Raw genomic sequence first — 15,475 nt, forward strand, 5'->3', positions numbered from 1 at the left:
TCCCATTGTGTAGTGTTTTTATTTTCTGTCTTGGAAATAGGCAGAGATTAGCCACCGGAGAGTGTTGTTCTGTCTGGACTAGATGGCGGTATATTTACTTTTGTTCTTTTTTATTTTTCCTCTTTCATTTTTCCACAAGATGATTCTTCATAAGGGAAGGGCTCATTTCTGTCCAGTTCCCCTCTGTATACCCAGCGCATGTCACTTGGTAAATGCTCAGTGACTGTTCTCTCGAATGCAGTGTTGCAGCGTCACCAGCATGTGACACGAGCCTATGTGACACAAGCCAGTCTGCCCCCAAGCAGGTGCAGACACAGCAGCCCGGCAAGGCACTCGCTGAGCCCCTGGAGAAAAGGGCCAGGACCGCTCCCTGGTCCCTGGCTTCCGGGTCAGGCACCATGAGCTGTGTGCAGTCATCACAAAGCTATGTGTGACCAAAATGCATCTGATCCACTCTACACAGGATGCTGGTGACATGCACAGACGAACACAGCACAGAGTTTGTGGTCCAGCAGGGGAGAGTTCTTGCGTGCTGGCGAGGAACATGTCTGGACTGGAGAGTTTGGGGCTCTGGGCTTTCTTCGGTCGTGGATTTGCCACTGCCCTAAGGGACGTCCTAACCTTTCTGGGTCTCAGTTTTCCCATTCATAGAATGTGGGTTAGATGAAGCCACAGGTCTTCTCTAGCGCAAGCAGGACTGTGTAGCTGCCTCAGGGAGTTTCCCTTTTGAGTGGAGTTTAGCCTCGCCGGAAATAGCTAATCCCTGCGCTGTGCCTCTAAATTCCTTGCCCTGAAATCTTAGAGCAGGGCAATGAATAGGTGCTGGTCTATTTTCACCTACCACCTGCTCTATAGTAAAAATAAAGGGTTGCTGCAAGGGAAGAGGAAGGCAAACTAACGCACTGAGCAGCTACTCCACGCCAGGCACCGCCTCTGACACTTTCACGTCTTGATGACACTCTTGGTACACTTGCAGGGCAGGGTCCCTGGCATCATCCTGCCCACGTCTCAGTCTCACCTGGAGAATCATCACATCACAGCAGGAGCAGTGTTCTGGATAAGCAATGTTCTACGTACCATGTTTTAGAAAAGCACGGGAGTGTATGCAACGGGATGGAGAAAGCTATTTTCAGGTATGAAGTTGGCGCTTTGGGAAGGCTTCTTCATGTTGCTGCCAGGGAAATCCGTTATCACCAACACACACCTCTGCATGTAGCGCATCAGCCTAGTTGCCATCCTGGCGTTGCCGTGTAACAAGACAAAGACAACATTGGCCTCATGGTACTGATGATCCGTGCCCTAGGACCTCCAAAGAGGGAGTCCCCACCAGGGACCGGGGACTGCAGGGACTCTTCTGAAGAAAGCAAGACCAGGCTGGGGACCTGAAGGAAGGACTGAGCTGGAAAAAGAACGAGGTTGGTGATTCAGACGGGGAGAACGGCCAGGACTGCAGAAGTCCCCAGCGTGTAATAGAGATTCCCGCGTCCATGGCTTGGCTGGAGCAGCGGCTCGGCCACCCAGCGAGGTGCGGGGAAGGACGGCAGGACACAGGGCTGGAGGCCAGGCTATGAGGGCTGCAGGACTCAGACTTGATTCTTTTGGGGTGTCTTTGCTTTCACTTGGGGTGCAGAGATCTCTTAAGAGTCTGTGATAAGATTCAGGAGATCCAAGAACCTGTTAAAGTTATAGGCATTTTTCTGGGCAGAGGATCCATGTATTTCAAAGGATTCTCAAAGCTTACGAGGGACTGCTATGGGCAGTCGGGACCCTGGAAGTACTCTGGAGGAGGTCTGTGCAGAAAATGTGTAAGCTGTTCGGAGGGGGCAGGGGCTGGGAAGACCACCCAGACCATCCCACGGAGTGGCATTGAGTTTTAGGCTGGGGTGTTTTAAATGGAAAGGGAGAGGGACTTAGGGAGTGGTGGTTACAGAGAAGAAATGACAGCACTCCGTCCCTCCTGGGAGGGCAACTGAGCCCACCGTGGGTGCAGGAATCCAGAGAGGAAGCTGTGTTCTAGGATCCTATGGTGAGTTTGGTTTTAAACGTGATTTTAAAGAGGATGAGTCCATCTATGTGTGGAAAAGCACACATCGAAAAAAATCACTGACTACCAATTATTGGAGCAAGTAGAGACATGAAGAGGCCAGCCTGCCCACCCACTTTTAATTTATAGGTACAACAGCTGAGGCGCTGAGATGGGAAACGACTTGTGCACAGTCACCTAGAGGGTGGGCAACCAGGGACGCATCCATAAGAGAATACATTTAGGAGCGTAGTCAGGAGACAGAGATCCGAAGCCATCCTGGGGGAGATGCAGTTGAAGCTATTGGTGCAGGTGAAATCCCTAAAGCAGCAGAGACTCTAGAATTAAGCCCTGGTTTTTGCCTGGATTTAGAAGTTGGAAACTGACACCACGGCAGCAAAGGCCTTGGAGAAGGGCGGTCCGAGAGGTAAGAGGGAACCAGGAGACCACAGCAGGGGCCAGAGGGGCCAGCGCTCCTGGCAGGAGGGCCCACATGGGGCCGGGTCCTCAGCTGGTCCCTGGAGACCAGGTGGGGTGAAGCACGATCCCAAGGAGAGGTCCCCGGCACCAGGGGCAGTGAGAAGAGACTGGCCTTGCCGGGGGTTTGAAAAGGGAGGAGCAGCAGACCAGGTGGATCGAGGCAGGAGGAGAATATGGTACAAATGAAAGCGAGCATTTGCAACAGCAAGGTGAAGAAACGAGGGGGGTAAGGAAAGGGGGAAGAGGAGAAAATGGGGCTAAGCAACAAGGGGGGAGGGGAAGAGGACAAAGGTGGGACCGTCTGCTGGGGTGAGGAGGGCCTAGAACCATCATGGTGGATTTTGAAGGTGGGAAGATTGGGATCCACTAACCCAGGGATCCTCAAACTTTTTAAACAGGGGGCCAGTTCACTGTCCCTCAGACCGTTGGAGAGTGCGCACTGTGGGCCCGGGTTGAGTCGGCTGCTAAGCAGGACAGGCAGCGGCAGCGAACACACCCAGCGGGCCGGATAAACGTCCTAGGCGGGCGGCATGTGGCCTGCGGGCGTTAGTTTGAGGCCTCCTGCACTAACCCATAGGGCTCTTTCTTACCTTCAGGTGCGTGGCCCGTGCAGACCCCGCTCCCTGACATTCCTCCCACAGCCCTTTGCCAGGCTGGCCGCCCTGCATCCTGTAGGGGTCTGACAACGCCGTCTCCAAGAACAGCCCCTCCCTGCCCTCTCCCGAGTATTCACGGAATCTGCTATTTTCTGTCACTGCTTCTCATCCGATTTCTTCTCAGTGCCACCCAGTGCACAGGGAGGTGTTTCTAACTCTGTTCCTTTGCTGGGATGTTTGTGCGTGTGTTTCACGTCCCCAGATTTGGCTTTGAAGCTCCTCCAAACCAGAGATAATCTGTCTCCATCTACACTGTGACCTCAGAGCCCAGCTCAGTGCCTGACACATAGTAGGTGCTCAATTAAACACATGTGCATTGGAACAAAAAAGGAAGGAGGGCAGGGGAACTGGGCCATAACACCTACTGCCTTCTCAGAAAAGTTTTAATCAGAGCAACAAACATAAAGTAAAAACAGCATCTGCCGAGCTCTTTATTCACTATTTCTTTTGCTCTTCACAGTTTACCTGTTTTAAGGAGTGAGGAAATTCTGTTTTGAATACTCCTCTAGTTAAGATGGAGCAGGGATCACACCAAAGCCCGTGCTCTTTTTGCTACCCTTTTTTTTTTCTTTTTACGGTATCGTATCAAACAGACGTTTTTGTCAAGAGAACAGAGAGGCTGGATCCCATTTCTCCCTGCCCCCCCCCCGCCAGGCGCTGGGTGATGTCTGTGCACCCTTGTCCCACACTTGCCCGAAGCATTGCCCCCTCCCACGTGTGCCCAAAGTGCTTCCCGTGCCGGGTGTTTTACAAGAGCTTAAGATCGGTCCAGGAAAATGGCTAAATCTCCTGTCCACTCTCAGTCCTCTGCGGTCACATGGAAAGAATTCTCTTTGCCTTTGGATTATTCTAAACCCCAGAGAGCAGCAGACCGTCCCCCTTTGCCCCAGCCTTCTTTCCTGAAATGTGTAGAAATTGGTGGCAGGAGCTGTGGGGAGAGGGTGAGGCTCGAGGCGGCCCTGGAGGTGAAGCCCTCAATGCCACTTTGAGCCATTGTCCCTGGGCCACCAGCCAGGACCCCGGGGGCCAGTAGGCCCAGCCCGCTCTGGGAGTCTGTGCTGACACTCCGGGCAGCAGGAAAGGCAAAGGAGCGGGAACCTGCTAGTTCCATCTTTGCACCTCTTCCCTGGGGTGTTCAGAACAGAAACCAGCCTCCCAGCCTTGTGCACAGCCCGACTTCCTGTCAGGGTCTGGGGACACAGTCAAAGCATAGGGCCAGCCCCACCAAGGCGGAGGGAGTAGGGTAAGGCCAGAGGGCACTACCCCAGGTCCCTGCTTTCTCTTCGTACCTCCCCCTCTCGCTCAGGCGGGGTGGGGCTCTGGAGTCAGGTGTGGTGGCCCTGTGCACTGGCCGCCCTGCCCTGCCCTCTGGTGTCTCTCGTCAGTTTGCTCCTGTTATACCCAGTCCCAGTTTTGAATCAGCTCAGGTTCTGACCGCCCTTGCCCCACCCTCACTTTCGCATCTCCTTCCCAGTGTAGAGACAATCTGCAGACAGAGCCAGGTTCGAATCCTGCCTCTAGCTATCTCCTCCCTGTCAATCTTCGGATATGATGCATAACATCTCTGAGTGAGATGGGAGGAATACCTGGCTCCCAGGATGGGTCAGGGAGGCAAAGAGGAAGTCCACAGCAAGGACTGCCACGTGGCCAGGGCCCAGGCAGGATTAACTGTGGTGGTTACTACTCTCCTTGACACTGTGCCTCCAAGCAAGGTTCTTCCCAAGTCCCCATTCAGATACCCGATTCTAGCATCGACCTGGCATAGCCCTGGGGGCCGCCATTCTCTCTGTGCCCCTCCCCCGCCACCTGCCACCAGCTACAGTGACACTGGTTGGATGCAGTCATGTTTCAAGCCCCAAATCAACACGGCTGGAGTTCGTTGGTTCCACTCTGAGCTCCATCTCGAGCTTTCCCAGGGCAGAGAGGACCCGGGCACAGAAGCCCTCCCCCACGCCCCTCTCCTCCCAGAGCCTTGGGCGCCTACAGAGCACAGGTGGGAGGGGTGGGGATGGAGTCCACACTGACACCTGAAGACACCTGAGGCTGAGTAGCCTTCCAGAGGCCAGGCTGGCTCCCTCGTGCTGTTCTATCAGCTGGTCGATCGACAAGCTTTCAATCAAGAAAGCAGCCTTCCAGTGTCTTAGGAAGCTCAGGGCTCTCGAATTTCCTTTCCCAGCACTTTTATTCTCTGAACGTTACTTGGGGGAAAAGGTCTCTGCCCTGGGTATTCCTCCTTCTGCTTCGGCTTGATTTTATCAATAAGCATCTGTCAGTGGTCACTGAGAAGGAGCAAGAAACTAGCGCCCCATGCCATGCCCTCATGTCCTCAGGCATAAGAGGGGCTTTGAGTCGGGGAAGTTATGCAGAAGGGGACATGAGCTGAATTTTGCTGCTTGGTAGGAGGGTGAGTCTAGGAGTCTCAAGCTCAAATGCCTTAAGGATCCAGGCAGGTCACCTGCGGAAGTGAAGCAGCTCAGCGTAAGACAGCAGGGAGAGGTGTGGACTGTGGAAAAATATAGCACATACTCCCCGCCACACTCGCAACCAGAAGACACTGCTGCTCCTCAACTCCAGCAATGACTGCGATTCCATAGTGCCAGGTCTTCTGACTGTCCAAAAAGGGCCAGAAATCAGGATATTTTATAATGACTAGTGTCTTGAGTTTTAAATGTTGGCCTCTGATTTTAAAAAGGTTTAACATTAGGCAAGCCCCCAACTACATATTAAGTAAGGCCCAATATGACCTGGGGCTGGCAGTTTATAGACTCTGAATTTAGCAAATGAGAAACAGAATGAGGGACTCCTGAGAGAGACCACGATATTCACAGGTACAACTTTGTGGACTGACTACTCACACATTCCAGAAGGTGCGTGTGTGGAAAGGTAGAAGTTGTCGTCAGAGGGACAGCTCAGAAAGGGTCCTCTGTCCTGCGCTAAGGGGTCTGAACTTGATGTTGAAGGCTCTGGGGAGAATTTCAAGTCAGGAGACCTGTTGCGCTCTGCATTTCAGAAAGCGGGGTCCTGCGTGGGAGGGGTTTGCAGAGAAGTGGCCTCTGCACACAGGGAGATAAGACAGAGGCCACCGCAGTGATCCCAGGCACAGGGACGAGGGCGCCCGCACCTGCCTTGCTCAGGTGAGCGAGCTCAAATCCAAGGGCTGGGGACCCTTGCAGGGGGCACGTGGTAGGGGGGTGTAGTGTGGAGCACAGACACCGCCCTGATCCTGGATGCACCAGCGGGGGCTGCCGCTCCTTGCGAGGATGCTGGGAGGGAGCGGGGAGGGAGGGGCGTGTGCAGACTCCCAGGCTGTGCTGGGATCTGGGGCCAGGAGTGAGGTGCCAGAGGCATATCAGGACGTCATCAGCATATAGATGGACAGAAGTCGAGGTGCCAAGCGTCCCGTGCTAAGGGTGCACTCTCAGCAACCTCAGCGTCCAGGGGAGGAAGGAATCCTGCAGGAAGAGCTGCCACAGGAAGGAGGAGGAGGAGGGAGTCTGTGCCCCGAGGGATCCTCCAGGGTGGTGCTCAGCGCACTGCAGAGCAGAGAGAGCCTGTGGTCGGACACGCGCAGGCAGGGCCCAGGCCACGCTGTGAGCGTCTCCACCCAAGGCTTCCATCGGGGTTCGACCTGCATGCCCCAGGGGCCTTGGGCACACCTCACCCAGTTCTTGCCCACGTGACTTTCAGACGTGCCTCTCATGCTGAAGAAAAGAAAATGCACAAGTCTAATCTCCCGCAGATCGTCCGGGGGCACCCAGACACCACCCACGAAAACAGCAGCAGCACCTGCTCGCGAACTCCGTTTTCCTGCCTCCACTGCTTGTTTCTCCCTCGTGGACTGCACTGTTGAAAAGCAACTTCCCTGAGGACAGCCGTGCCAAGGGGACTTGTCGGGCGCGGCAACTGGTTGTTCTGTTCCGGAGGGCAGCAGCCACCACCTTCGGCAATACTGCAGCCGCATTCAGGGCTGTCCAGTGCCCCTCCTTTTAATCCCACAGCAGGACCCGGAGAGGACCAGGGCTGCAAAACCCATCAGGAACCGGGCTGCAGCGCCCTCCCTGGTGGCCCCATCCATGCTCCTGCCACCTGCCACCGAGGCTTCCCGAGTGGCGGCTGCCACAGCCGCTGGGGCAGACGGAGTGGCCATTTCCCTGGGACCGGGCAGGGCGGGGAAGGGGACATATCAAACACCCAGAAGAAAAGTGATTTCAAAGTCCTTCCCAACCTGAGTGCCCTCCAGGAATAGTCTCATGAAAAGGCTGCCTCTGAATGCCGGCCAGTCAAGACAGGGACAAAAGCGAGGGAAGAAAGCCAAGTTGCAGGCGGAGGTCTTTCAAGTCCCCTCGAGGCAGGTTCAAGAGCAGAGCGTGGCATGCGGGACTGGCGTGCTGCTTCTCTTTAAAGAGCGTGGATTTATCTAGACCATGTGACATGAGTGAAATGAGAAGTTTCCGGGGCTGCCAACCTCTTGGTTAGGGTTTGCTGGTAGTATATTTCTGCTACAATAAAAAAGGAAAAATGACAGCCGAGGTTAACAACGTGTCTGCAGCGCAAGACCCAGTGACGGCCAGTAATGGACACTAAATAACCGGACAATGCAGGAGTGAATGACTTTTCATATAAAACCGTTCCTGAGCGTAGCTGTTAACGGCTGGGTCACACTTTATCTTTATTGGTGTGGAGTGAGCGGAGAGCCTAACTTGAATGTTTTCCCAATTAGCTAACCGACTGTCTTCCAACTATTTGTTGGGTGACCTTTGCTTCCTCTTAATGCTCTGGCGCCTCCTCGACTGTGCACTTTTGAGCAGGCGGTGAGGGGCGGGTGCAGGCGGCGGCTTTCTGCAAGGCGTACGAGGTTTGGCTGCATGCAGACCACCCGCGAGTCCCGGCTCTGCTGGCTTATGTGCTGGGTGACCCCGGGGAAATTGCTTAACCTTTCTGAGCCCGGTGTCCTATTTCTAAAGTCAAGTAAGAACGTTTTTTGTGCCTCTGGTACAGTGCGTGGGTGCAGGGCGGGGCTCAAGAGAATAAAGATGTTAATATTTTTAATTGGTGTCTGGGAATCTGTGTCCCCTGCTGGGGAAGCATGTTGTTAACCTGCCTGGCTGGGACAAGAATTGTCACGTGGGGGCCGGGCGCGGTGGCTCACGCCTGTAATCCTAGCTCTCTGGGAGGCCGAGGCGGGCAGATTGCTCAAGGTCAGGAGTTTAAAACCAGCCTGAGCAAGAGCAAGACCCCGTCTCTACTATAAATAGAAAGAAATTAATTGGCCAACTGATATATATATAAAAAATTAGCTGGGCATGGTGGCGCATGCCTGTAGTCCCAGCTACTCGGGAGGCTGAGGCAGAAGGATGGCTTGAGCCCAGGAGTTTGAGGTTGCTGTGAGCTAGGCTGCCGCCACGGCACTCACTCTAGCCTGGACAACAAAGCGAGACTATGTCTCCAAAAAAAAAAAAAAAAAAGAATTGTCATGTGGGATGGTGGAGGCATCACTCTTGGGTAGAGTGAACTTTGGTGGGAGAAGAGAGGCTGTTTAGTTTGAAAATGCATATATATATATATATGTGCAACAATGCTTTTGTTTGGAAATTTTATAACAGTATCATTTTATAAGAAAAACTGTAGACAGTTATGCTAAACAAAGTCCTGTTGGGTGTGAATGTAGAGAAATATCGGGAGTTTTAATTGGGGCACCTCTGCCAGGGGAACAGTAAGATCAAGGAAGGATTTTATGTCATTGTAAATGGAAGTGTTGCGTCGAGATGATTTAAAATAATGGATTTTCTGAGCCAGAAGGAAACTTAAAGTTGCCCCGAGGACCCTAACCCACCCCATCACTAGGGACCATTTGTCATGTCCCCTCCCAGCAGCAGGGTTCCTCCAGAGGGCGCCCATGGGGACACTTGCCTCCCGCTCCCAGGGAGGGGGTCAGTCCAGGACCACCCGGGAGCCAGGCAGAAGCTGGGGACCAGACCCAGACAGCCCCGGATTCACCCACCCAGGAAGGAGGAAGTAGTTGTCAAACACTGATGGGGTCCGAGTAAAAGGGGGACTGAGAAATGCCATTGCAGCGTGACACAAGAGTGCTTTTGATAGAGCAATGGGGACACAAACCAGATTGGAGTGGAAGGAGCAGGGCGTGGAGTGAAGAAGGGGAGACCGCCAGTGTGGACAAATGGGGGAAAGTTTGCAGAGTGCTGGCGAGAGACAGAGAAACAGCTGCGGGGAATGTGGAATAAAAGGTAGGGTTGTGTATTTAGGGTGAGAACAGCAAACCTATATTTCGGTGCTCCTGGGGGGCAGCCAGCAGCGTGGCCTAGCAGTTGGGAGCTGGGCTCTGTAGCCAGCCTGCTGGCTTCAAATCCTTCTGTCCCTCAGAGGTTGTGTGGCCCAGGCAGATTTCTCACCTTCTCTGAACCTCAGTTTCTTCTTACTCAGAAATGAGTAATCATTCCTGCTTCACAGGGCTGCTGTGAGGCTTAACGAAACTAATATATGATTTTTGGAACAGACCCGGCATGCACCGGGTCTGAGAAAAATACCAGAATTAATCACACAGCCAAAGGAGGCTGTTGCATTTGTAGAAGAGAGAAGACATAGTGCATAGGCGAGTCTCAAAGGCCAGGAGGGATGCAATTCGGAGCACAGGTGGAGGCACGGGGCTCGGAAAAGAGGACAGCTGGCTCCTCTGTTGTCACAAGAGGAAAGCCCGAGTCTTCCTAATTGCAAGTATTTATTGACCCCCCACCGTGCTGTCCAGGCACTGTGCCCAGCCCGGGGGGTGCGGCAGCCTGCAAGACAGACACACGCCTCCACCATGGAGCTTACATGCTAGCGGCAGAGTCCCACAGGCACTTAATAGGTGAGTATGGTGATAAAAAGATGGCAGGAGATGAGAGTCCAGAGGTAGGGGGTAGGGGGACACTATGGGAAGGAGAGAGATGGTCAGGGAAGGCCTCACTATGAAGGTGACATTTGTGCAAAGATTCAAAGGAGGGGAAGTGAGACACATGTTCCACCGAAAGGGAAGAGCCAGCATGGAGGCCCCAGAGCCTGCCTGGCTGGTGTGGGTAGGTGGGCACTGGGAGTGGCAGTGGGGCTGGGTGTCCCCTTCCTCCACAAGCCATGCATCTGGGAGGCCGAATCCTCTTCTCTGCAGAGGACCGACACCTTCAGCCCTTCTGACCCACTAGCTCAGCGGTTCTCTCCGGAGCTCGCGGGCTGTGCAGGAAAGACGCCTCCCGTGGCAATATGGAGATGAGCGGGATCCTGGACCGGGGCCCGATGTGGTCTGGGGGGCAGGGCTGAAGCCAAATGCGTGGAGGCCAAGGCTGCAGAGTCAGGGGAGCCCCTGCTCCAAGAGGCCCAGGCTCATCGTACTGCAGGGGCTTCAGAATGGGGCGAGTGACCCAGAAAAGCTCTGTGCCCAGGAACACTGTACGGAAGACGTCCTTTGTCCAGAGCTTTTCACCAGGTCCAGCTCAACCAGAAGCATAAATACATATCACCCCCAGGTTTTAACTGCTCCCGTTTCTGGGGTTTTGAGTGGTGGTGATTTAGGAAGGCAGCACTGTCTTAGAAGTGCGCATTCTAAAGTCTGTCTCCTTTGCAAGATGGGTGTAGGTCAGAGGACAAATCCCACAGGAGCCCCAGTTCATGAATCCTCTCTGGTCGGAGCCTCTGTGCACTCCGAAAGTGTTCTGGTTTGGATGATAAATTATATCACCCCGGTTAGAGGTGACCCGCTGTTCTGTGATGAGAAAGAGGAAGGATCCGGAATTGGCATGGCGGGAAACGCTTGGCATCCGAGTGACTTGTTTACTTGCATTTTGATGTGCAGATGCCTCTAAGAACTTTCATGTAAAGACTGGGGAAATTGGCTGGAACACAATCAAAGCCCTGAGTCCTCAGGGATGTTTTCTGAAGTTGAGCAAAAGAGAGAGCCAAGAGTGAGCTGGTACCTTTTTGTACACTGATGAAAGCTGATTAACAAGGCAAAAGTTTGCTGAAATCAAAGCAAATGGATAAATCAAATCAAGCTAATATTTAAAGTGAAAGCAGAAGGGATGGCAGGAAAAGAGCTGAGCAGCGGATGAGGAGCACTCAGGGGCATGAAAAGAGAGACGCCCATGCTCTCGCTGAGTTAATGCCCCGCTGGCCCCGGCAGCAGCCTGGAGGCCCAGTGCCAGGGAGCCCAGCTGTCAAGGTTGAAACCTACATGGGTCTTTGGAGCTGCTGTGCCCAGCAGCGTCTCAGTATCCGTGAGTTTCGAGAGCTTCTGTACAAGACTGAGGCTTGCAATATGGGCAAAGTGGCTCCAAGGCTGTGAGCACACGAGTAAAGCTATTCAGTAAAGCCTGATGAGCCAGACGCTGCAAGTGCAAAACCAGAGGAGAGCACCAAGCTGGCAGTAGGTATGCATTGAAATCTAACCGAGAATAAGTCTAAATTTTGTGCAAACACCATGCCAGAAGTTCCACTTGCTGCCTGCAAAGCTGAAGCTGCTGCAAGGGTGACCCCTGTACTGTCACGCTGGGTCCCATCTGGCAACCCAACAGTCACTGGCCACGTCCAGCTGCCAGCGTGACCCATGGCAGTTCTGACACTGATCCCGAGCGGGCAGCGTGGGCATTTGCGGTCCTCCCCGTTGGAGCTGTGACTTCAGGAAAGCCCTGCTCAACCAGAAAGATGTCATCGGGGAGAAATACAGCCCAGAGGCCTCCTAGGTGGAGGATGAGGGGCGTTTTGCTCCTCATCTCAGAGCAGGGATCAGCAAAGTAGGGCAAGCAGGGCAAATTCAGCCAGCTTCTGTTACGTGTGGCCCTCACGCCAAGAATGGAAAAAAAAAAAAAAAAAAATCAAAGGAAGAATAGCCTTCATATCGAGTGATTTACAGTGTGCCTTTCTTTCAAAATCTTTGCATTCACAAGCTCAGGTAACCTTTAGAACAGGGGTCCTCAAACTTTTTAAACAGGGGGCCAAGTTCACTCTCCCTCAGACTGTTGGAGAGTGCGCACTGGGGACCCGGGATGAGTTGGCTGCTAAGCAGGACAGGCAGTGGCGGCAAAAACATCCGGAGGGCTGGATAAATGTGCTAGGCAGCCCACATGTGGCCCGAGGGCCGTAGTTTGAGGACGCCTGCTTTAGAACAACCCTGTGAAGTAGATACTGTTACTCGTTCTGTAGATGAGGAAACAAATGGAAGCTTCTAGATAGCCGTGTGATCTTTGACTATTACTTAGCCTAACGATTAGTTCAGCTAGAATTCAGACCCAGGGAGTCTTGGCTCAGCGCTCTCTCAACCTGCTTCCCCATACGAAAGTTCTCCGGCACTATGAGGGCAAAGCATAAGTTCCCAAAGGGAGATTCAGATAACACATTCTGGTGCATTCACGATGGGGAGGTAACAGTGTCTCAGAAGCAAGGAAGGCTTTGTAGAAGAAAGAGGCTGCCTTTCCAACATGATGATGGGAACACTAACTTTGAACTCCAATTAAGCAAAGTTGTACTACATTCTTCTCATAGTAGACCTAATGAAATTTTTTGAGTACAAAAAAATTGTTCTCAATTATTACATTTTTTATTTTGTCCATGGAAATTTTTTTTCTCTTACTACCTAAGTACCTGCATACTATCTTCAGTTTTTTCTCTTGGCCCATAAAGCCTGAAATATTTGCTGTCTGGCCCTTTTAAAGAAAATTTGCTGACTCCTAGAGAATACAGAGCCTTGGAGTTCTGTGAAATCTGATTAGAAAGGCCGGCTACACTTACAAAGTAGTGGACAGCATGCACACTATAGCCTCCAGTTCTTAACAGTGTGGGAAGGATGACCTTGAACTCAGGCCTCCTGATGACCTCAACAGCTACATCACTCCTGACCAGCTGGTGGGCAGGTACGAGTCCTTCATCAGGGACTACCCAGTGGAGTCTACTGAAGATGCCTTAGACCAGGATGACTGGGAAGCTCTGAAGAAACTCTCTGCTCAAGTAGGTCACATCCAAGAGGCAGGGGATCATCTCTTGTGCCTAACCTGAAATGAATTACCCAAGACTATATAGACAAGGACTCATGCAACTGCCTCCATGAGACCCCATGATGGAGCCTTATCAGAAGTGCAACGTGGCCTAGGCCAAAGGGTAGGGCGCCATGCTTCCCACTATGCTGGGGCAATATAGCTTCTGAGAATACTTTCACTGCCAACTTTGTGGTGAGGCTCTGCACTGGATCGACCAAGGCTGGGGCCCCTTCTCAGAAGGAGGAGAACATGGGCAGCAAAGCTTACCTTGGTGGTAACAGCTTCAGAAAGCTCCTAGCCAAGTGAGCTCTGGGCAGGTGAGCACCTGAGCCACTCAAGCAGGTCAGCTGGTGGGACCTCTGCTGCTGTTCTCAGCACAGGTGCTCAAGGCTCTAGACAGTGACACTGTGGAGGGGCCTTTTCTTGCCCTTTCTCTGCAATGTTCTGCCTCCTTAGAACTGCTGCATTGGGTGCCAGGCTTCCGATACCTGCTGCCACATGCATGAGCCTTGAAAACATTATATTAAGTGAAAGAAGCCAGATGGCAAAGGACAAATATTGTGCGAGTCTACTTACATAAAATATCTGGAGTAGGCAAATTCATAGCAATAGAAAGTGGAATTGCAGTTGCAGGAGGAGGATGTGAAGGAGGGCAGCAGTTTTTATGTAATGGGTACAGAGTTTCTGTTTAGGTGATGAAAAAGTTCTAGAGATGGATGGTGGTGATGGTTGTGCAACATTGTGAATGTATTTAATACCATGGAACTATGCACTTTAAAAATGATTGGATGGTGTCTTAGTTCATTTTATGCTGCTATAACAGAATATCACAGGCTTGGTAATTTGTAAAGAACAAATTCACGTCTCACAGTTCTGGAGGCTGGGAAGTCCAAGATCAAGGTGCCGGCAGGGTAGGGCCCAGTCTCTTTGTTCCCAAGATAGTCCCTTCAACACTGTGTCCTTCAGAGGAGAGGACTACTGTGTCCTCAATGGGAACGAACCCAATCCAGAAAGCCCTTTTAATAGTTAATCCATTAAGCCATTCTTGAGGACAGCCCTTAAACCTAAACCGCTCTCATTAGACCCCACCTACCAACACTTTTGCATAGAGAATTGTTTCTAATACATGTATGAATTTTGAGGGAGGGGGACACACCCAAGCATAGCAGATGGCAAATTTCGTGTTATGTGTATTTTACCAGAATAAAGAAAGTTGAGGGGAAAATAACCTCTTAGAACAAAAAACCCTGACCACGCTGTTGGAAGCCTTAACTCTATATCCATGTGAGTGACCAAAATCATCCTTTTCCCTCACTTTTCTCCCAACCATGTGTCTGTGGAGACATCCTTATGGTGTGTCCCTGGGGTGTCCGCAGCGGAAACCCCAGTGGTTTTAAGGTGCACATTGAAAAGAAGCATCCAGTATCCTCCCAAAAATGTAAAGGAAGAACCATCTGCAAATTCATTCATTGTGCTTTAAAGTTTAATCTTCTATTCTCAAGACTAATCAACTGTTTAAGTTGGGTCCAGACCCTTAATTAAAGTTGACAGCTCCTGGAAGTTCAGTCTGAGCCTGCCTCTCCGTGAGAAACTGCAAACGTGGGAAGTCCTAACACAGCCAGATCACAACATCCTGGACGTTGCCTTATCTATAAACAACTGGGCTCAGCATGTGTATTAAAACATCACACTGTACCCCATCATATGTACAATTACACATTTTCAGTTAAAAATAATTTAAAAAAATAAAATACAACAATTGGGCTTAGATGAAGAGGCTAAACAGAAATGCAGTTTAAGTTTGTTACTTTCTTTTCACTAAAATAGATCCAACTGTGCATGGTTTGGGGTTTTTTCTTTTAATGTTTTTATTTTTTTCAGAGACAGGGCTGTCACCCACACTGGAGTGCAGTGGCAAAATCACAGCTCACTGTAACCTCCAACTCCTAGGCTCATAGGATTCTTCCCACCTCAGCCTCCTGAGTAGCTGGCACTTCAGGTGCCTACCACCACACCTGGCTAATTTTTATTATTATTTTTTTTAGAGGAAGAGTCTATGTTGCCTAAGCTGGTTTCAAACTCCTGGCCTCAAGTGATCCTCTTCCCTCAGTCTCCCAAAGTGCTGGGACTACAGGTGTGAGCCACCATGTCTGGCCTGGTTTTGTTTCATTAACATGCTGTCTTTATTTATTGTCTCAGTTTACCGTATACACTCAACTAGGAGAGAATGGCATGTCTGTGGTGGAAAAAAACTGACATTCTAAAATGTAGACTTTGAAAGTTATCGACCTGTATTT

General features: G+C 51.6%; 1 protein-coding gene and 1 non-coding gene across 2 annotated transcripts in view; both read left to right on the forward strand.

Annotated features, from left to right (window-relative positions):
* ST8SIA2 (ST8 alpha-N-acetyl-neuraminide alpha-2,8-sialyltransferase 2) overlaps positions 1-15,475 on the forward strand; it is a 63,034-nt gene that overhangs the window by 12,864 nt on the left and 34,695 nt on the right. The gene's annotated exons all lie outside the window — the stretch shown is intronic.
* Positions 7,528-7,666, forward strand: LOC142872258 (small nucleolar RNA U109). The gene has a single exon (XR_012920467.1). It is a non-coding gene; the product is annotated as a small nucleolar RNA U109 (small nucleolar RNA).

The sequence above is a fragment of the Microcebus murinus genome, chromosome 7, assembly GCF_040939455.1.
Source record: "Microcebus murinus isolate Inina chromosome 7, M.murinus_Inina_mat1.0, whole genome shotgun sequence".
In the NCBI taxonomy this organism is placed as follows: Eukaryota; Metazoa; Chordata; class Mammalia; order Primates; family Cheirogaleidae; genus Microcebus; species Microcebus murinus.